This window comes from Haemaphysalis longicornis, unplaced genomic scaffold (genome assembly GCF_048455015.1).
Source record: "Haemaphysalis longicornis isolate Haplotype H1 unplaced genomic scaffold, Haemaphysalis longicornis Haplotype H1 scaffold_7, whole genome shotgun sequence".
NCBI classification, from domain to species: Eukaryota; Metazoa; Arthropoda; class Arachnida; order Ixodida; family Ixodidae; genus Haemaphysalis; species Haemaphysalis longicornis.
The window spans coordinates 5,680,426-5,702,180 of NW_027526422.1; the positions used below are offsets into that span (position 1 = coordinate 5,680,426).

At 49.0% G+C, this 21,755-nt stretch overlaps 1 protein-coding gene across 4 annotated transcripts in view; it reads right to left on the reverse strand.

The window, feature by feature from the left end:
* Pax (paxillin) overlaps nt 1-21,755 on the reverse strand; it is an 80,342-nt gene that overhangs the window by 33,791 nt on the left and 24,796 nt on the right. The window contains exon 1 of one of the 4 annotated variants that reach the window (XM_077675793.1): nt 905-1,040. The exons of 2 other annotated variants lie outside the window; for them this stretch is intronic. The gene's annotated coding sequence lies outside the window, so the exon portion shown is untranslated. Of the gene's footprint in view, nt 1-177; nt 326-904; nt 1,041-21,755 lie in introns of those variants that run through there. One more of the 4 variants, XM_077675792.1, reaches the window with a different exon arrangement.

The following is a 21,755-nucleotide window of genomic DNA, read 5'->3' on the forward strand; positions in this document are numbered from 1 at the left end:
TAAGTGGTGTGCTCAGTGAAGGCGGATCAAATTACTACCTCCGTTAAAATTCCGTTTCCCGTTAATAAAGAAAGCGGGAAAAAGCTGGGCGTGCCACACGCTGCTTGAAACTAACTTTTTGCCCACTCCGGAAAGTGCGCGGACGATGATCGGGTCCATCACAAGTACAGAACTCACCGTAAGTTTTCTCCCAAATCAGCAGGGCGGCAAATTATGCACGATTCTGTCGACTGCAATCTTCGGTCTCTTCAAAGTTATACAACACGCAAACCAACGGGGAACCACCCAAGAAACAGGACCCCTCCAAAAACAGACAAGCTCTAAATCTGGCGCACGAGACGGCTGGCGCCATCTATGAATTTGAGCAGCACTTGCGTGCTTGAAAGTACTTTGGCGCTACTTTCAAACCAACGCCGGGGGCGTTGCTGTCGACAAGAACAGTTCAGCCGGAAGGTTTGGAATGGTGACGAAAAGAAAACATATGAAAGTTGTGTCCTTTTGACCGCATGCGTGCAAGATTCGAAGCGACATAACGGGGCACCGCCGAAGCATGAACGTCTGAATCAAGCCGAACATCTCAATCAAGGAGCGCTGAAGTCATGTTTCTGCGCTTTACCTAATACGGAAACAAATGGACCGGTCGAACACGCCACAAAGAGAATATTATTATTGGTAAGGTTTCGTCATTCAGCCCGCAGTGAAGAGGCAGCACGCTAAGCAATAAGTGAATTTGCAATGTCTTGAAGCACAGAAATCATCTCCTGATTAAACTTGCAGTTCTAAAAAGAACTCTGGTGACGCTTCAAGACGCGTACACCTGACCTTTTCAAGAAAATGGCCACAATCGAGCGCAAGCTGGACAAAAAGCGAACGAAAGGTGAACTCAAACGCAAGCGCAACTTACTTCAAACGCGCCTACTTCGACGACAGTACAACCACCCGTCCAGTAAACGAGGTCCGGGCAGCAGAAGACTAGCGGGTTCTTTCTCGGTCCTGAACGCCGCCACGTCAGCCGGAAAAACGCGAGCGCAGTGTCGCCGTCAGAAACAGTGGCTGTGGAACAGAGGCGTGGCGCATCCTGGCTGACAAATCCGCTGTATTCGCGAGTTTCGTCTCGCCTAGCGACACCGAGTTCCGCTTTTTCTGCAAGGCGTAACTTCCCGACAGAAGACGTCGCCTCCGCTCATATGGGTTGCTTTCGTCACACAGATAAGGAACCTGGCGATCGAAGCCAGATCTAAAATAGCATTGCCGCGTTGTTCGCGGGGAAGGAAGAGAAAACAAAAACAAATGGAACGGGAAGAACACGTCAGTAAGCGTGTTGGTTGGAGGAGTCTTATATGGACACCGTCGTTTACAGTGGCAACTTGACAAAAGCGAACGCCACAGCTATTATTTCATTTTTATTTTGTTTTGTACGTTGTTCCGAAATTTTTGGACACCTTAGCTACTTGACGCCAAGATTCGAGTTAATTTTAACCGCCAGCTAGACTATTTTTTGTTTTCCTATCTCCCTGACTTAGTGCCTCGAGAAGCTGCTGGAACAAGTGGTTCGCAATCGCCTTACGGCGTACATGGAAGATAACCTCTTCCCAACGACGATGTACGGTTTCCGACCTCAATTATCTACTCAAGACGTCATTCTGCAGATCACACAAAACCTCACCAACCTTCCGAAGCTTTGCAAGTACTGCATCCTCGCTCTCGACATCAAGAGCGCATTTGACGTTTCCCACGACGCCTCACTAAACATCCTGGCCACTCTCCATGTTTGGGAACGTCTATACAACTATGTTGGAGCTCTCCTTACCAACCGTCCCGCTACAGGGGAGATCGCCCACTTATGCACACCTCCCTTCCCAGCGTTCCCCCCAGGAACACCACAAGGACCCGTCATTTCTCCTTTACTTTTCAACATAGCTATCAAAGATTTGCCTCCACTACTGGCCACAGTCCAATCTCTTCATTTCTTGTATGCCGAAGATCTCACCATATGAACCAATTCCGGTTCCATGGGGGAACAACAATAGTCACTTCACCGCGCCATCGACACCACTAAAAAAAAAAGCACGAATCTCTCTAAATGTGGTTTGACCTCCCAGGAAAAATCCGCACTGCTAACCCTTCAGTTGAGAACTCTGCGTGGACACACGGCTCCATCTCCGGGTGCTGGAAAATTAAAAATATATATATATTGTAGTAGACTGGAACGCTCGTCCTGCGTCTGTGTATATTTGTCCACGTCCTTTGCGCTCTATTTTTTGAAGCATGAACCAATTAGCCCCTAGCGCTAAGAATGATGCATTGGTAGCCTTGCGTTTATTCGCCGAACAAACAAATTAAATAAAACAGCCCAACCACCCTTCAAGAAAAAGAGAGTAACTGAAGGTTCTAGTATTCGCCAAACAAAACTTCGTCTCCATGCGAAAAGTACAGCGAGCAACAGAACTTGAAGCAAGCTTTCACAGCTGAAGCTTGGCTTTTACAAAGTCTCGTTTCACTAATTTCTCGACTTCACTAGTTTCTGGTCCCTCAACGGCAGCTATTACGCGCCCTTACGAAATAAATTTGACCATCGAGCCAGACCACGCGATAGGAGGAGGAATAAACATTTATTCAGCTGTATTAGTTACGTTTAAATAAAAATAATAAAGCTAGAAATGCGCACTAATATGGCTTTTCACAAAGATCTGAGTTATACCCCTGTCACACGGCACATCTAATGACATTCAGAGCAAATATCATTTGCTCCAAATGTCGTTAGTTCGGCGCTAAACGAGAATACCGAATGATATTCGAGGGCTAAATGATGTTGGGGAGCTCATTCAGCAGTCAAATGAGTAGCCTCGACAGCAGTGGCGTGTCACAAGTCAAGTTCAGTAATAAACCAAAGAATACTGTTTCTAAAAACTGTCAGTAAGCACATTTTCGCCTTGTACTCACAAAAACAAAAAATCTCCTTCCCCAACCATGATACGGATTTCTCACGGCCTTGTCTCGGCTTGTGATGTCTACTTAGTCACCTAGAAGTGTGAGAAGTGTGATTTTCGTCTTTTTAATAAAAAATAAATAAATATTTGTTCTGTTTTGAGGAACTACTATGTATGAAAACATTCTAGAGGCACTTGAACAATAAAAAATCACGCCATATCCACGGAATGAATGATGATAAGTGGGGCGAAGCTCGAGAGGGGGAGATCATCGGTAACCGTAACTCTCCCGTGAAAGTTCGCCCATTACATCATTAAGAAAGACGTAAGACTGTGTGCGTACATTGTACAAATCAACTTTTATTTTCGGAGTCAATGCTCCCAGGCCCAGACCTGGTGAAGGACCCCGCGCCATCGAGGACTACCCCGCACCTCCACCACAATTTGTCACGTAGGATGGGACACAACGGTAAAGAAAGAACTTTTATTTAGGGCGAACTTGTGCCCGAACAAAACGAGAGGAAACGAGCAAAGGTCCTTGCGTCTCGTTCGATCTCCGAGAACGACTGCCTGCGTTCGTGGCGTGATCTCTTGCGTGATCTCCCCCTCGCAGTGCACGTGCGCTCGCGCCTCCGTTGGCGAACACAGACAAGCTCGCGCTCCCGGTGCCGAGTTTGCGCTGCCGGTTGCAGCCGGTTCTTGCGCGTGCAACGCGGCCCACTTTGCGACATCTCCGAAAGCATGCGGCGGTCACGTACCACGAGACACAAGGGATGGACAGACCCATGGCATTAGGAGCTTCGCCCCTAATATTGTAATTTTGTGAGCTTGCTCATCGTCACCGCTGCCACTATCAAATGACTTTTGTTTCGCCGTGTAGACCCGCACGGAAAAACCGAATGTCATTAACAGCTAATATCATTCATTTTGAATGACATTAGATTTGCTATGAGACAGAGGTATTAGTTAAACTCTGGGTCAGAACATGTAATGTAATGTGATGATTGAAACGTATCCCGCTCCTCATTCTGCTCGAGAGAATGGAAATTATTCATCACCACCACCGTCATCATTACACAATTTTGTCCACTTCAGGACGGAGGCTTCTTCCATACACGGATTACTGGCCTATTACCCCGCCTGGGCGGCCCGACGCCTTTTTGTTTCTGGTCAGGGACCCTTACTGTATGTATGGCCTCCCGCAGGTATCCGATGGCGTTATAGCTGCCGGATCAGGCAGCGCTGGACGCACGGGGCAATACTGGAGGACGCGACTGGTGCCAAATTTCGAGCTATTCGGGGCACAGAATAAAGCGCACCATTGCCATCGATGCACGGAGTATGCAGCGTCTTAAGAGTACCGAGTTTCTGACAACAGAAGTGCATGCCAAGGACAGCAGTCAGTGTTCAAAAACCCATTGGGCTCATATTAATAGCGGAAGGAAGGCTACCATTTACGTTCGAATTGTGGACTATAGAGCAGCGGTTCTCAACCACGAGTGTGTCGGGGACCCCTTCCGGGCTTGAAAAAGTGATGGGTGACCCCACGATGGACCATGTTGATCCATGTCATAATTTCCAAGAATTTGCACTTGCAGCTAATGTCTCCAGCATAGTTATCAATGGCCGCCTTTTGTGTGACTTTTGTACTGATGCGTGTCATTTTGTCAAACAATTCGCCCTTGAAGCTAATAGTCATACAAGCACGTACAAGCTGCCTTTTGTGTGTCTGGCTTTTCCGCAGAACTGGCGTGTCGTCCAAAAAGCCAACGTTAAACCATGGGCCACGCTACACTCGCTACGCCAAAAATTAAACGCCACGTAGCAAAGCCATCTTTTTGCGTTTCCAGCAAGGTTTAGCAAAAAGAAAAAAATGAGTGGGGAAGGGGGGGGGGGGGGGGGGGGTTAAAAGGTTGCGGGGAGAGTTTCGCGGACCCCTGAAATGTCCTTGCGGACCCCGTTTGAGAACCACTAAGCTAGAGATCACAAGGAGGAGGAGGAGGGGAAACTTTATTTACACCAGTCAAAAGCACAAAAGGGTGTGCCCCCCCATCAGTCAGCCAGAATCCCTTGCGATTCGGCGGCTTCCAGGGCGAGACCGATGATTTTTCTCTGACTGCTGGAGGCCTGGCTGAGTAGCAGGGCCTCCCAGGATGCAGCATTTCTGTGAGGTTTTTTGTAAGAGGGACACGTCCAGACCATGTGAACGAGATCCGCTATGCCCTGACATTTTTTGCATTTGGAATCAGATACTTTGGGGTGCCATTTACTGTACAATTCGGGGTTTGGGAAGACCCCCGCCTGTAACCTTCTCCAGTATATTTCCTCTTTTCTAGTAAGGTGCGGGTGAGCCGGCGGTAGTACTTTCCTCGCTAGTCTATAGTATTGTACTATTTCGTGGAAGTTTCCTAGCCCGTCGTCTGCACTCGGGAGGGGCTCCGCGTACGGAGGAACCGCGTCTGGCTCGGTGGCGGCGGCGATCGTCCGGACTGTCAGACCTCGGGCGGTCGCATGTGCCTTTTCATTCCCGATGAGACCCGTATGAGCTGGTGCCCACACTAACGTTGCCTGTTCGATGGGAGCCTTTGCGTTCGCGAGGATCTTCCATGCGGCATTGGAGATCCTTCCTCGATCGAAGTTTCTGATGGCGGACTTCGAGTCGCTCACGATCGTTTTTATTCCTGATTGAGTCATCGCATGAGCGATGGCTGACTCTTCTGCCTCTGTTATGTCTTTGCTCAGTACCGTGCAGCACGAAACGGGATCACAAGGAAAACTAACACCAAAAGACGAGCGATGCGCAAATCGACAAGAATGCCGGCCGTACAATTATCGACCCTCAAAGGATCACGGCTGTTATCACGAGAGATGCGACAGGCGTATCCGGCTGACACCTTTAATTTTGACGAAATTTGTTATATATAGCCCCTTGAGAACAGGGGAAAACATATCTGTAGTTAGTTTTCAGAAAGAAAAAAAAAATCGCCTCCTTAAACAAAAATCGAAGCCAGCTTGCACAACGCTGCAAGCCTGATATCACAGCAGAGTTGTGTTTTTAATAAGCTAAACTCGACGAACGCCACAGAAGTCACTGAGAACCATTTACCCTAAGCACATATATGGCGCTCGTCAGCAGAAGACCAAATCAAACGCAGAGTAAATAAGTGCTTTATTTGTACAGTGCCCTTTCCAGTCTTAGTATACTTCATCGTCAGCCGCAAAAGTTTCGTAGAGCGCTCCCTCGCCGTTGGAGACCTGCACTACTACTTTTACTTTTAGTTCTTCTGGACGATTGTATTCTCGCCTGGCAGTGCGGCGCTTCTTCTTCGGGCGTCCGGATCTTTTTTGGTCGCCCCATTCCCTCGCCCAACGCGCCTACCACCCGAGACGGCTTTGGGATTTGTTTTAGATAGACAATGTTTTTTTTCTGAGGACTAACTTTAGATATGTTTTTCTCTCTGTGCACAAGATGCTATATATAATATTTTTGTCAAAATTAAAGATGTCGACCGGACACGCCTCTCCCATCTCTCTTGAAAACACCCCCAGGACCCTCCTGCCCCACGAGCAAAACAGTAGGCCGCTAGGCTAGGGTACTTGTCAGGGGTTTATCCAGAATTTCGATATCCTCCTGAGGGGGTGTTGGGGGGTGTGTATAGATCCCTGGGCGGGGTGCTCGTGGTTGTGGAATCTTCTTTGCGCGAAGGGGGGGGGGGGGGGGTTGGGGGTGTGGGAGCGTGTATAAATCCCTGGTGCTCGTCACCCGTACAACACTGTCTCTTACGATGGGAGCTGTCACGCATTCGTTCCTCGTTGCGCTCGCCACATTAGCGACAGTAAAGCATTGAAGGACTCTGTTAGCGAGTAGTCGGTAGGTCATGATGATTACGACGTGTCGTACTGACGGACACTTGTCCCTGACACCACGCGTACGTCATCATCATCATAGGCCCATCTAAGTCCACTGCAGCACGAAGGCCTATATTTATATCTATACCGCGCATTCCCCCGCGCAGCCCGAAACCAATCCGTGCACCCGAATTTTCAGGAAGATCTCCTTCAATCCGCATCCCCGCAGAACGACACCGGTTTCGAGACGAGGTTTCGCAAAAATGTTCGACGAGGCGAGCTAGCGCTATGGAGGCTGGATAACGGCCATACTAGTGCCGAGAAAGTAAATGAAAAAAAAAAAAAAAAAAAAAACGAACCCCTTCCATACCGGAAACCGTGGTGTACGCGAAGCTCAGTGAAAACGAAAACCTTCTGCGAACTGCCCCATGTCAGCCTCTCGAACCCCTAGATCGGCCCGCCGTAGTCCTTTCGCTTCGGCTTCTGCTTGCCCAAACTCGGGATCAGCTCAACGAGCACGCGCACATTCTTGCATGGTTGCCCTCTCTTCGGCGGAGTGTACCAAGCGCGGCCTACCCATGCCGCAGCCGACGACGCGCGCAGTGAGCGAACCTTCTACAGAGCGCACCTGTGATGTGGGGTGATGCGCCGCCTGCGATTAGCTCGGAGTTGGGCGTGATCTGGCGCGCGACAGCTGCGGCGGGGGAGCGACAGGTGCTATCGTGGAGGGAGAGAGTGTGGAGGTGCGCAGGAGAAGTGTTTTAGGTGAACACCACCCCCGACGGCACAAGTCAGCCAATACAAGCTTCGCTTGAAAACGCTCGAGTGACGCGGACACCCACTTCAGTCTGTACAGCAAACAAGCGACCACATACGGAACCTTTTCTGAAAAGGCAGGTCGACACGCGAAGCGGGCACTTGTTGCGCGCGATTCCCGTTCTGTCGCCTGCGCGCTTGGTTTCAGCGCTGATGTGAAATCTGCGAGGAGCTGCCGGAAAAGAGCTGAACTTTCAAAAGGGCTAGCTGAAAAAGGAAAGTTTCCAAGTGAACTAGGCTTGGAAACTTGGATCGTAAAAATTGGCCATGTATCTGCTTGCTCCGCTGCAAATGTCTTCGAAAGACAAGATAAACCCTCGTTATAACGAAGCCCTTAGTACAGGTACTATACTTTAGTATAAAAATTACCAAAATTTCCGCGTTTGGGTGGCCCAAGACTGTCATTTATAAAAGACCGGCCTGTTCAAGCGTGGTACGGCCACGGGACGCTCACACATGCGGAACCGACACGGAGGCCCATGTCATCGAAACTGCGGCAGCTCAGGGTCGACAAAGGTAATTGGGCCCACGTGAGAGAGGCCCGCGCTCGCCTCTTCGCGCATACGCTCGCGCGTGCGTCCGTGGTAGACTGGAACTTGGTTAGCGAGCTACGGAATTCCGTGATCCTCCGAGGCGATCTGCTAGGCTTTTTAAATGCAGAGTATTTCTTTAACTCACATGTAGCGTCCGCCGTGCGTCCGCAACAGCTCAGCGCGCAGGCGCGCCCTCTCCCCCACTCCTCCTCTCCCGCATCCCGCTACCCTCCTCGCTCTCAACAACAGGTCCGCACCCCTCCCCCTACACTATATAAAAAATAATACTTAGCGGCGCCTGGTTTCGATCCCACGACCCTGCGGGCGGAACGCAAGGTACATGGTGCTCTACCCACTGCGCCACAAAGCCGACACAGAATGGAAGGCTACGAACGCGCCTTATATCCTTGACTCATTCAAACTACGTCAAGAAGCTGCTGATACAACGCGTTCACTACCACCAACCCCCCAAACACTAAACGTTAACGCAATACACCCACCCCCTATGCGACGCATTTACTCGAGTCCCCCTCACGGGGAGACGGGCCCTTTTTTTTAGTAGAGAAGGCGCTGAATGCCCCACTGGGCCGCGAAAGGTGTGCAAAGGGTTTCCCCTACACACCACAGGAAAAGACCCGTTCTTTTTTTTTCTTTTTCCCTGCTGGTAAATGCTACACAGGAGGACCACGAGTGCAACAGGATGGATACCGTGGGGCGGGACCAGAATACGGGGAAGGGCATTAACTCTACGGACAGACGAAATAAGAAAATTCGGAGGCAGGCAAAGAATGAACTCGGGCAGCGCAGCGCAGGAGCGGGTGTCAATGGGAGAGCCCTTCCGTCCTGGCTGTTGATGGTGATGATGAAATGCGATACAGCTCCACTGAACTACTGTGCTTCTCGACTGTGCAGAAAATATTTTGTTCTCAAAAACCACTCGGTGCTCTTGCCTGCTCCGCTGTGAGTGAAGGTGAGACTTCCCTACCTTCCACTCCCCCCCCCCCCTTCTTTTTTTCCCCGAGGACCCATCAAGGCCAGTTTAGGTAAAACTTCTAGTACACTCTAGTATAGGTCGATGCATGTTGAAATTAATGATGATGACTGCTATTTAATGGCGCAAGGCCAAAAAAGGGCCAAGAGCGTCAAAAAAAATATTGAGTCAATACGAGTGGTGGATAACTTAAAATGGGTCAGAAAGTCGTAAGTCCGATGATAATGATACTGTAGATTGTCGGCGTAAAGGACTGGACGGTGATTACGTGTAATATGAAATGGGCTGTAAAATTTAACATCTGAAAAATACTGCAATTGCGTGCTGCAACTGCTTGCAGGGTATTTCGTGTGCCACGCATAGCCTCTTGATGTAAGCCCATGAAACGATCAAAAGATTCTTCCGAATATACATACAGATTAAATAAATAACACTACAACGACACAGATAATAACAAGAACCACTCTCGACATGCCCGACAGTGTTTGGTATAAAGGGAGCGCGAATGGTGAAGCTTCGTTTCTTCTCTTAGCGAGCCGTCAACACCGGAGCTCTTCGATATCAAGTAACTCTGGTCAACACTGATAACCGGAGGCGTCCCATTTTTACCGCCCCCATTTGTATCATCTGCGCTCGGTCTGTCACACTGCCGCAGGCGCATACTCGAAGCCCTGTCGGCAGACGACGCCGTCACACCGATGCGGACAGCGAAAACCCTTTCCAGGGTAGCACAAAAGTATTCTCGTGTCAGTCGCCTCCTCAATACGAATAAAAACCGGACAGTTTGAGAGACGAGGCGTACTGCGAATTCGAGCATCGGTTTTGAAGTTATTGACTGGAATTATGTTTCCAGCACGCAACCACCAGACCCACACACATCTAACTACACTTTATTAGACAATGTAAGCTACAGTCTGCAGGACTTTATGATGAGTGGCGTTGCGCGATCGAGCAGGGTTACTCGGGATCGACAATACCCCCTACCTCCAAATGAGATCGAACCGCCATAAGAGCTCGCACTCTACTACGTCCTTAATCACAACTGGCCTCTGGCCGTGTCAAGTCTTCAAAAAGGGTACTGTGAATTCCAGCGTCGGTTTTGAAGTTATCATTGACTGGAAGTATGGTACCAGCACGCAACCACTAGACCCACACACAATTAACTGACTTCATTAGACAATGTAAGTTATAGTCTACAGGACTTTATCAGGCCTTGATTGACTGGAATTATGTTACCAGCACGCAACCACCAGACCCACACATACTACACTTCATTAGACAATGTAAGTTATAGTGTGCAGGACTTTATCAGGCCTCGATTAACCTCTGCCTCTGGGTTAGCATCCACTTCGTCATAGATAAAACACGCCGGACATCCCCAACCCAGAAATGTAGCAAACATGCGCGAAAATTCATTACAATGTTACTTTTAATAGAATTCGCGCCACGTAGTCAGCAGAGCACTTTTTTTACGTTAACTGCTCATTGCTTCCACCATTATCCAGTGGCAAGAACGAACAAGAAGGGAGAGAAGGGGAAGGGAGAATTATACAATTGAGAGAGAGAGAGAAAGAGAGAAAGAGAGAGAGAGAGAGAGAGAGAGAGAGAGAGAGAGAGAGAGAGAGAGAGAGAGAGAGAGAGAGAGAGAGAGAGAGAGAGAGAGAGAGAGAGAGAGAGAGAGAGCAGACCGTGGTGGTTGAGCCGTAGGTTCCATTTTTTTACTCAACTCCGTGGAAGACCAACGAGCTAAAAGACGAGAGAGAAGAATTGAGAGCTGGCCAGCAAGCCACCCGAATACTCCCAGCACGCCAGACAGACAGACAGTGGGTGGTCGGTTTTATAGGCAGCCATTCCCTCGCATTCAAAATGCCCAAGGCCAAACTTCCGTTTTCGCACGTCCAAGGCCGCGTCACGCGCCACACACGACGGGGGGTGTCTGCAGACCAGAACCATCCATGCCGGGGCATCCTACGCATCAGCGCAGGAAAACAGGGCCTTCTCGGCTGCGGCAAGAACTCGGTGGGAAAACGCGGCTTGAAAGTAAGAAGAGACCGAGGAAAACGCGTTAAATGAACGACAACGCCGCCATCCGCGAAGTGGGGTCACTCAATGGCGCCGGAGGAGATGTTTGCTTTCGGAAACTCCTTCCTTTCTTCAAGAGGGGGGGGGCTGCTTTATTGGGGCCAATTAAAGCGAGAATACAGGGCGCAGAAGAGGAGCGAGTGACGAACGCCGGGGGAAGGCATATGGGCGCACACAAAGCACCCACTTTACTGGCTGAGTGACGGCGGCAAGTTTTATATTGTTGGAAAGGGGAGGTTGAAACTTCGTTGAATTGGATTCCTCTTGCTTTGTTCTTGCCTCGTAGTCAATATAAATACAAATAAATGTTAGCACTAATTCGCTTGACCCAAACAGTAGTCGAGAGCCCCATCACAAGGATGAAAAAAAAAAAAAAAGACCGGGAGGGGAAAGGGGGGGGGGGGGGGTCGCGGCACGACAGCGTTCGACGTTGTGCAGTATATAATCAAAGCGCAAGAGTCTCTTTCGCGAGAAGAATCACGACTAGTCTTTCAAGTTATTTTATTGGCCAATCCCTTGCGTAGGTACGTGACAAGGGTGCATCGAGTCAATTTATTTAACTGGCCAGATTCCAGCGAAAGTGCACGAAATCGGTGGATCGCGTTTATGGGCAACGACGACACAGCCATGTTTTCGTCGGATATATATCATCCAAAGATGACGCTCTGGTACTTTTAAGTAGCCTGGCTGCTGGCTGTGCTGATATTATGTGTGTAAGCGAAACGCACTATCCAAGTACAATATTTCATGTGAGAGAGTATACAGCCTAAATTTAAATAAACACCGCTGAAGACACAGAAAAGGCATTTAATGAGACCTTATTCACATGGTTATTAAAACTAACATGGATAGTAATCTTAGATTTATGCCTTAAGCTGACAACACGATTTTTCTTGAACCGCCGAATCATTGTGAGAAGTTTACAGCAACAGCTTTATGTAACAGCAGCAAAGATTTTGACAGTTAGGAAACAAAAGAAAATACGTCTCACACCATATACTCGCGTCGTTAACGCGCGTATTTGAGCGGAGCGGACCGTGAAAGACGGTCAGCTAAAACTCCCTAGTGTTTTATTCCCGGATACACGAAGATTTCGCTGAAGTCATATCATTCACGGAAGTGACGCTAGTACAACCAACCAAGCAAGCGGCCTGTAAAGGGTGCACCCCTCCACACAGGGTCTTCTTGCGGGGAAGCAACCTTTAGTACTAAAGAGTACGTTATACTTAGTGTTGTTCGTTTTCGGGTTTTATATTTTAACACGAAAGTGTTTTATGCCGCGATACCCCAAGATTTAACTGACGTCATATCCATCACGGAAATGACGCCAGTACACCTTTGCCAAAGCGACCTGCCAGCAGGACGTCGCTCGCCAAGCACACCCAGAAGACAGCCGCCGACTCGCAAACCATGCTCAGCTGCAGATCTTCTTTGGTGGGGTTTTTTGGCGCAAGGGCATCTAAGGCCAAGAGCGCCATTGCTACGATGAGGTAAAAATGTGCTAATGAAATGAGTGCAAATAGTGCATAAAATTACTTCGGTGTAAAGGGCCGGATCCAAAAGATGAGTGAGGAGTGTGATGAGGCATGGAATGAGCTAACGGTGTATAGGGCCATGGTAAATAGAACCCTACGGATGAACAAGGTAATGAGGTGGACGAGAATGCTACTTTCTAAAACAAACCTGCTTTAAAAAACCGATATCATCAAGGTATTCTAAAACTCTGCTGAACTCGAACACAGGACAGTCTGATAAAAACATTGCAATGTGCCGTGGCATATTCTTACGGTACATTTCCGGGAAATAGCGTCTCCTTTCTGGTTCCATGGCCGAGCACTCAACCAAAACATGGAGGACTGAAAGACCCTCGCCACATCTGGCACAGTTTGGCGGCTGGTCACCAGTCAGGAGGTAGGAATGCGTGCCATGTGTGTGTCCTATTCGTAGTCTGCATCGCCAGACCTCAAAGGCCCTGTTTTTTTCCCTGGCAGCTGATCGGCCGATTATAGGTTGTACCAAGTGAAGCTTGTTGTTTACTTCTCCGTCCCATTCTTTCTGCCAGAGCTAAAGGAGTATGTGTTTTACTGCTGGTTTCATATCCAGGTAAGGTACTTGCGTGATGTCAATACTGGTTCTTTCAGCTGCTCTGGCAGCAGCCTGGTCGGCTTCCTCGTTGCCAGCTATGCCACAATGGCCAGGAACCCAGCACACTATAATTTCTAAATTTAGCTGGTGTGCTTTGTACAGAGCTTTAAGAAGGGCAGTAAATGTGGGATTCTTGGTGCCCTTTCCTGTGGACAGGGCCGTGACAACGCTGAGTGAGTCTGTGAAGATAACAGACTTTTGTGTTTTGCTTGTGATAATGTGGTCCACAGCCAGATATACTCCGTGTGCTTCTGCTGTAAATATGGTTGTGTTTTTATGCATCGTTTTTGCTATTGAAAGATGCTGTCCAACAACTGCACAGGCCACAGCCGATTTGGTTTTCGATGCATCAGTGAAAAACTGAGCAGCCTTGTACTTGTCTTGGAGGTATGCGAAGTGCTGTTTGACTTCCAATAGTGAGCCTTTCCTGTCTACTTGTCTAAATGAGGTGTCGCATGATATGATGCTTGTATCCCAGGGTGCCACGCATTCATCTGGGGTCATTTTGAGAGTGTCATCAAACGAGATCGATAGTTTTGTAGAGATGGAATTGATCAGCAGTGGAAACGGTTGAGCTAAGGAAGGTCGATTTGAAAAGAGCAGCATTCTTGAGTTATCTCTAATCAGGGAGTCACACGGGTGCTCGGGCTGTGACGTAACCTTCAGGGCATAAATAATACCAATAAAAGTTCGCTGGTACTCCAGAGACCAACAGCCTGATTCAGCATAGAGGCTCAGTACTGGACTAGTGCGGAAGGCCCCTGTGGCCAACCTGATGCCCAGATTGTGGATAGGATCAAGCATTTTCAGTGCAGTGCTAGAGGCTGACCCATAAACTACACATCCATAATCTAGGCGGGACAAAACAAGACTTTTGTACAGGTGTAGTAAACACTTCTTGTCAGTGCCCCATTTCATGTGTGCTAGTATCTTAAGCACATTCATTGCCTTCAAACACTTCAGTTTCAGATGCTTCAGGTGGGGGGTGAACGAGAGTCTCGAGTCGAAAATCAATCCGAGAAACTTATGTTCTGTTTTAACAGGAAGCGGCTGTCCATTTAAGTAGATTTCTGGTGCAGGGGCAATGCCCCTTTTTTTCGAGAACAGTACACAGGCACTTTTTGAGGGGTTAAATTTGAAGCCATTCTCATCTGCCCATTTGGACAGCTTATTCACTGACAGCTGAATTTGGCGTTCACAAAAGGAGAGATTGCAGGACTTGAAGCCGATCTGCACATCGTCAACATACACTGAGTAAAACATGGTTGGCGGAAGTACAGTGCGTAGGGAATTCATTTTTACAATGAAAAGTGTGCAGCTCAGCACACCTCCCTGCGGCACCCCTGTCTCTTGTGTGAATGGTTTAGACAGAGTACTGCCGATCCTTACACGAAATGTCCTATCAGAGAGGTAGCTTTCAATTGTTTTTAGCATATTTCCTTGTATCCCAAGAGCACAAAGATCTCTCAATATACCAAACCGCCAAGTAGTATCATAGGCCTTTTCAAGGTCAAAGAATACAGACAGAAAGTACTGTTTATGCGCGAACGCATATCTTATTTGGGACTCCAAGCGCACAAGTTGGTCAAGCGTGGATTTTTGTTCTCGAAAGCCACACTGGAATGGATCCAGGAGCCTGTTTGCTTCTAGAAAATGCATTAATCTTCGGTTGATCATTTTTTCAAATACTTTGCACAAACAGCTAGTCAGAGCTATAGGTCTGTAGCTAGATGCAACTGCTGGGTCCTTCCCTTCCTTCAATACTGGAACAACAATGGCCTCTTTCAGCCTTGGAGGGATATAACCATTGTTCCAGATCCTATTAAAAAGTGATAGTAATGCAAGTTGAGTTTCTGGGTGCAAGTTCTTGATCATTTCATAGTGGATATTGTCAGGTCCAGGTGCTGCTTTACCAAGTGTGTTTAGGCAAGCTTCAAACTCAGCAATAGAAAACTCAGCATTATATGCCTCACTCGGAGGTGATTTACGATGAAGTTGTAGTTTTTCTTCCCTACGTTTCAATTTAAGAAACTTGGCTGAGTAGTGCGCTGCACTTGAAACCGACTCAAAGTATGCTCCCAGTGCATCCGCCTGATCTTCCAGAGTGCCACCAGCATTATCAACTAGAGGGCGGGGGCAAGTCTGCTGCCCTTGCAACTTGCGTATCCTATTCCATACTTTATTTTGGTCGGTGTAAGAGTTAATGCCCTCTATGTACTTCTCCCAACTCTCACTTTTTGCTATCCGTCTCACTCTTCTCGATTGGGATTTGATGCGTTTGAAGTTTATGTAGTTTTCAGTCGTGGGAGAGTTACGGAAGAGGCGCCATGCTGCATTTTGTTTTTTCCTAGCACTTTGGCAGTCCTCATTCCACCAAGGAATCGGCTTTCTTTTTGGGTTACCAGAACTTTGTGGGATGCATTCACTAGCAGCTTCAATTATGTGCTTTTCGATAAAAGAAAGTGCGCTGTCGATGTCCAGTGAATCTAGATAGTCACGTGGAAGACAGGCGAGCTGTCGAAACGTTTTCCAGTCAGCAGACCCCATCTTCCATCGTGGTACACTGTTCTGCCCATGTGTCGACACTACCTTCTCTTTCAGCACGATTGGAAAGTGGTCGCTTCCATAAGGGTCATCCAGGACGTGCCAGTCCAGTAGTGGGAAGAGAGTAGCAGTGCAGAGAGCTAAGTCAACTGATGAGGATGTTTTGTGCGTGGGACTAAAGTATGTGGGCTTCTTTTTGTTCAGTATGCAAGCTCCAGTGGAGACTAGCAATTTTTCTATCATTCGCCCTCTTGAATCGTAGTTTTCACAGCCCCAGAGAGGATGATGGGCATTGTAGTCTCCTGCTATTATGTACGGTTCTGGCAGCTGGTCCATTAGATTTTCAAATTCAGATTTCTGTAGTCGCTTGTCTGGGGGAATGTAAATGGAGCAAATTGTTATTAGTCGCTGCAACCATATAACTCTCACAGCTACAGCCTCTAGTTCAGTCCTGAGTTTAACTTCCTTAGCTGTGGTTGACCTTTGAAGGATAATAGCCACACCACCCGATGGTTGGTTGGTGTTTTGCCTGTCCTTTCTGTATGTGATGTACTGGGGTAAAAAGTCTGTGTGTTTGCTGCTTAAGTGGGTTTCTTGGAGACACACTGCCAGAGGTGCATGCTCCCAGAGCAGCTCTTTAACATCATCCAAGTTTTTCAGAAGCCCCCTGCAGTTCCACTGCAGTACACTACAAAAAGCCATTGCTAGTATTGAGAAGTTTGTAACTAAAGACAGGCTCAGCTTGTTAGCTGCCAGAGCCTTTTCCAGTAGGAGACACCTTAGGGAGCTCTGCTTTTTTTATCAGTTCCTGGGAGTTCGTACGCTCCAGCGGTTTGTGGCGATCCTTCGGCGTGATTGACGCAGAGGATGGCTCACTTGTGTCCATAGCCTCCAAAGAAGGCTTCTTTGTTGACGGTTTGAGACCTGGGGCCTTGGCTGGCCTCCGGTTCTCCTGTGAGGTTACAACCGTCTCAGTGGTGTTAGTCAGCTGTGCAGACCGCGAGGCTGCAGCTGACACATTGGCCGTTTTCGGGCCACCATTTCCTTGAGGTGCAGCAGGTGTCGCTGTTTGCACCTGGGGGGCTGAAGATGTCTCCTCAGGCCCTCTCAACGAGGTCCCTGATTGGACAGTTGCCGCACGTGGCGCCGCCCCCTGACGCGCCACGTCGGCGTATGCTATCTTATGCGTGATAGCAAGACGCCTGCGTGCTTCGGGGTAAGAGATGTTTTCTTTTACTTTCAACGCAATGATTTCTTTTTCTTTTTTCCATTGCTGGCATGAGCGTGAGTATGCAGCATGGTCACCGCTGCAGTTGACACAGTGTGGTGGGGCAGTGCAGCTTTCCGACACATGGTCGGTTTTGCTGCATTTTGCACATGTCTGCTTACCCCTGCAACTCTGTGATCCGTGGCCGAATTTCTGACAAGTATAGCACCGGCGCGGGTTGGGGATGTAAGGTCTGACTCGGATTTTCACGTAGCCAGCTTCTACGGTCTCCGGGAGAACCGTTGTGCCAAAGGTGAGAACAATGTGTTTGGTAGGGATTTCTTTGTTTTCACGGCGGATGACTATCCGCTGAACTTTGATGACATTTTGCTCATGGAAGCCTTCAAGGAGTTCATTTTCAGTAAGGTCTAGGAGGTCTGCTTCACTTATAACACCACGCACGGTGTTCATGGAGCGGTGAGGACTGACAGTAACAGCGGTGTCACCAATTTTGTCAACTTTGAGGAGCTTGTCACATTGAGTCTTATCTTTAACTTCAATCAGCAGGTCGCCATTGGACATCTTTTGTGCCTTGTAGCCAGCCCCAATGAGGTTCGACAGACATTTGGACACAAGAAATGGAGACATCTTTCTCATTGTTGTGTTCTCATTTTCCGAGTGCATCACGTGAAAGCGTGGAAAACACTCCTGCTTCTTTGAGAGAGAAAATTCGAAGGTAATTGCCTCGGTGCGCCCCCTTTTAAGAGAGCGATTCATGGAAAAGGGATTTGAAGATGCCATACAACAAGTATGTGTTCGGTGGCAAGGCCGGTCGCCCACCACCGAGCCCAACAAGGGAACGTGGCTTTTTCAGCACACGCTAACCGTACCTTGCCACTATAACCCTATGCTTGAAATCAAGAGTGATGTCTTTGCACAGGGTTAACCCTCGCCGCCTGGAGAAGCATGGAAGCAAAGAAGGAAGGAGATGACAGGACAGGGTTAGGAAAGACGATAGGAAAGCAAAAGAATGAAGAAGAGGACAGGAAAAGGCGACTGGCTGATTCCCCCCAGGTCGGGTCAAACTGGGGGCACCGTCTACGGGAAGCGGGGGCCGAAGTGGTGTGTTGCCTCTGCCAGGGGGCCATGAAGGTCCAAAACAACCCTGGCTTTGGCTCAACCACCAGGATGCCCTTTTCCCCGGACACGGCAAAGCCACGCACAGCCGAGGGCGTGGGTGGGTCCAACCCAGATGGGCTCGGGGTCCGCGGTGTCGCCACTACCGTCACCTTGAAACGCAAGGCGCCCCTGCGGGCCACTCAGCTGCAGATTCCGCTGCACATTTCACTTTCGTGTCTGACTGATTCCTATGACAGAGGAATCAACCAGTTTTTTCTTAAAAGATATGGCGAAAAATGTTATATGGACCCCTCCTGGTCATTATCTGCACCTGAATTAATTTCAAACGTTTCGAAAAACATGTTTCTAAAGCGACTATGGTCATTCGAACGCAAACATAACCTGCTTGAGTGTCAGGATTTCCATTAATGGTTTCAATACGCTGTATGTCTTGCCGAAGTAAAAGCTAGTGAGGAAGGAAAACTAGTCTGACAATGCTGGGCAGACGTCAGGGAAAAAGATCGGCCAGGACCGCAGAGACGACTCAAAGACAGTAAGAGGCGAACTGTTTATTCCTCGTTCCAAAGAGCGTATACGGGGGGCGAGCAGCGCAAGCGGCCGTGTCGGAGCGCCGGCGTGAGAACAAAGGGAGAAAGAGAGAGAGCTACAGCCCCACGAATTGAGCTTAATCACAACAACATCTCTCCGTGGAGCTTTCGAATGGTACATACGTAAGCATGGTGCAGCACGCCACAATCAGTATGGGAAATTCTGGCCAATTTATCAAAGGAATTTGATTACATACGCTCTTTGCTCGATATGCGCACGTGGTATGTACCCCGTGGAAGAGCCGCATTGCTGCAGCACCGGTGGACGATTCCGATTAATTGCCAAACTTTGGGCGTGTGCCACACATTGCCGCTTAAGGCCCTTTTTATTCACCCCGTATCTAAATAACATTGTAAGCATCAATCCACCCCCCCCCCCCCCCGTGTATAAATTACGCAGGTGGCACGAGTGTCCTCTCAAAGGGAAGGTTACCGACAAGATGAACGTCTAACGCTACTGACACTATGGACAAAAAAGAAAACATTACTAAGACAGAAGTTGCGCTACCTCGGGATACAATGAAGCCATCGGGATACAATGAAGCCATCGGGATACAATGAAGCCATAATAATAAACCTCCGCTGGAATAGTATCAACCTAATTAGCATAATTCGAAACGCATCGCAAATATATATCAAACACCTAGGTTGGATAGTGGCAACTGAGCTTTATTTTTGAAATCTGTTGTCCAGGCGCTCACGCGCCGTATACGGCCACGCGCAAAAAAACACCCGAAGATGGGTTGGGCTAAAGGCGTTGTATGCCTAATAAACTGCTTAAAAGCTAACTCATGGAAGTGTATATGAGGTAGGCAGCCAATTTCGAGCCGCCTAGTCGCGAACGGGCTCCCCTGTAAAACCCTGTGTCGGCAGGCAACGCCGCCAATGGTCACGTGCATGCCATCAGCGGGACTATGGACACCATAGTGGGACGCTGCCAACCGTAACCATTTGGCGGCGGCTCAGGACTGCTGTGGACACACACGCGGCCCGGCTTTGCCGAATACACGCACACAGCAGGCGCGGCCTTGGCGTGGCACGCGCGTTCACTGCAGCGGACTGCAAGCGTCGACGGACGTTCCTTCTAAACTGTGAAGAAACCCTTCCACCACCCGCACTCCCTCTCGACGCCCCTGCAGCGCTGACTGTCGCAACAGTCGTCCCGCACATGAAAACAGAGCGTGGGAGGGACCGCGCGTAAACACGCAGGAGAGTCCCTTGGGGTTGAATCCACGCAAAGTGGAGACAACAATAGCGAAAAAAAAAAAAAAAAAGCCCAGACCGGCAATTTGCCCAGTTCACGGAGACTCGAATCCCGTAAAATACTGCATAAAGCCCTTTCTTCGTCCAACTATGCCTCGGTGTTTGCCCCGGCTAGACAGCACGGACCGAGTACATAACCAGCCACGCACGAGGAGTCGCAAGTTCTCGCAACAGCGCTAATGTGCAGCTGTGCAGCTAATGTGCTTATGTGCAACTTTCGACGCAAAAAACCGCAGCGGAATGGAAGGTGCAGTATCACTTATCACATACACGATCCCACTGCATACCCTTACAACAGTCAAACTCGCCATACCCCTACTTCCGTCAACCATCCCATATTGGCGTATACCCCAACCACACGAGTCTCCTTCTTTCCCCTCCCGAAACAGTGGCAGTGCGGGCTAACAACACGGTGTAAGTACACCGCGGCTATAATGATAACCCTCAGCCCAGTGATAACCCTCAGGGCCTGGAGGTACAGACTTTTCAATTTGCTCATCTGCACTTGAGTAAGGCGGTAGTGAATGGTGCCGTAACATGCCTTCGATACCAGAACTGTCTGCACCAGTGTACGTGCAACGTCGTTTGTGGCGCCCCCAAACTTGTTAGAGATGCGCTTGATCAAGTGTAGGAGTTTTTTCCACGTTGGTGTCAATTGGTCGAGCCATGTTTTGCCTCCACCTTGCGTATGTATCGGTATGCCAAGGATTCGCATCCAACCGTCAGAGGGTTGTGTTAAGGTGCGACCCTGCAGTGTGAGGGCCACCTTTTCTTTTTCGATTGAGTAGCCCCCTACCGTCAGAAAGTGTGTTTCTTCAGGTGAGACTTGCATGCCAGTGGGACCAGTTGTCTGTTCAACTATGAGAAGTGCATTCTGGAGTTCCTCACATGCCCGTACTCACCGGGCACAAACGGATCACGACAGGCGCCTACTCACACCCCAAGGTCAACGTCTGTTGGAACTCGACGACCACTCCTTCAAAGCTACAGCGGCGTTCGAACCAACCATACCTCCATGGGAAGATGTACCGGTTAGCCGCTCGAAGCCGTTACCAACGAAGACCCACAAGACTAGCCACACCCATCAACGAAAGACACAGCGACTGCCACGTCTAATGTGCAATCAACAGGCGCAACTATTCTCACACATGGGTCCATAGACGAAACCCGCCTCCTCATAGCACTTGCTGCAACCGACCTGAGCCGAACGAGCAGGCAGTGTTTCTCTTTTAATGAAGTCATTTCCAATACTGAACTCGAACTGCAAGCCATCCTCCTAGGTGCCCACATGATCCCAGACGTTATAGCTCAAAATACAACTAGAGTTATAATCTTCACGGATAGCCTCGAAGCCATCAAAGCGTTACGCACCCCACCACGACGACACACTACGCGTCATCGTATAAACGAACTCTGTGGAACCTTCCAGCGTGACCATAACATCGGTATACGAGTGCAGTGGATACCTGACCACACAGGTAACCTCGGGAGTGAGGAGGCCCATAGTCTCGCGAGGGAGACGATTCTCAAGCACCCCTCGGAGTCTGCAGCGCCTTCTCTTCCACATAACCCTTCCCCTGAGGAACGCAGGAGAGAGGCAAAACTTTTTTTATTGAGCGAAGTTTAGGTGGGGTGGTTCCTCATTTCAGGTAACCGTGTGCCGTCCCG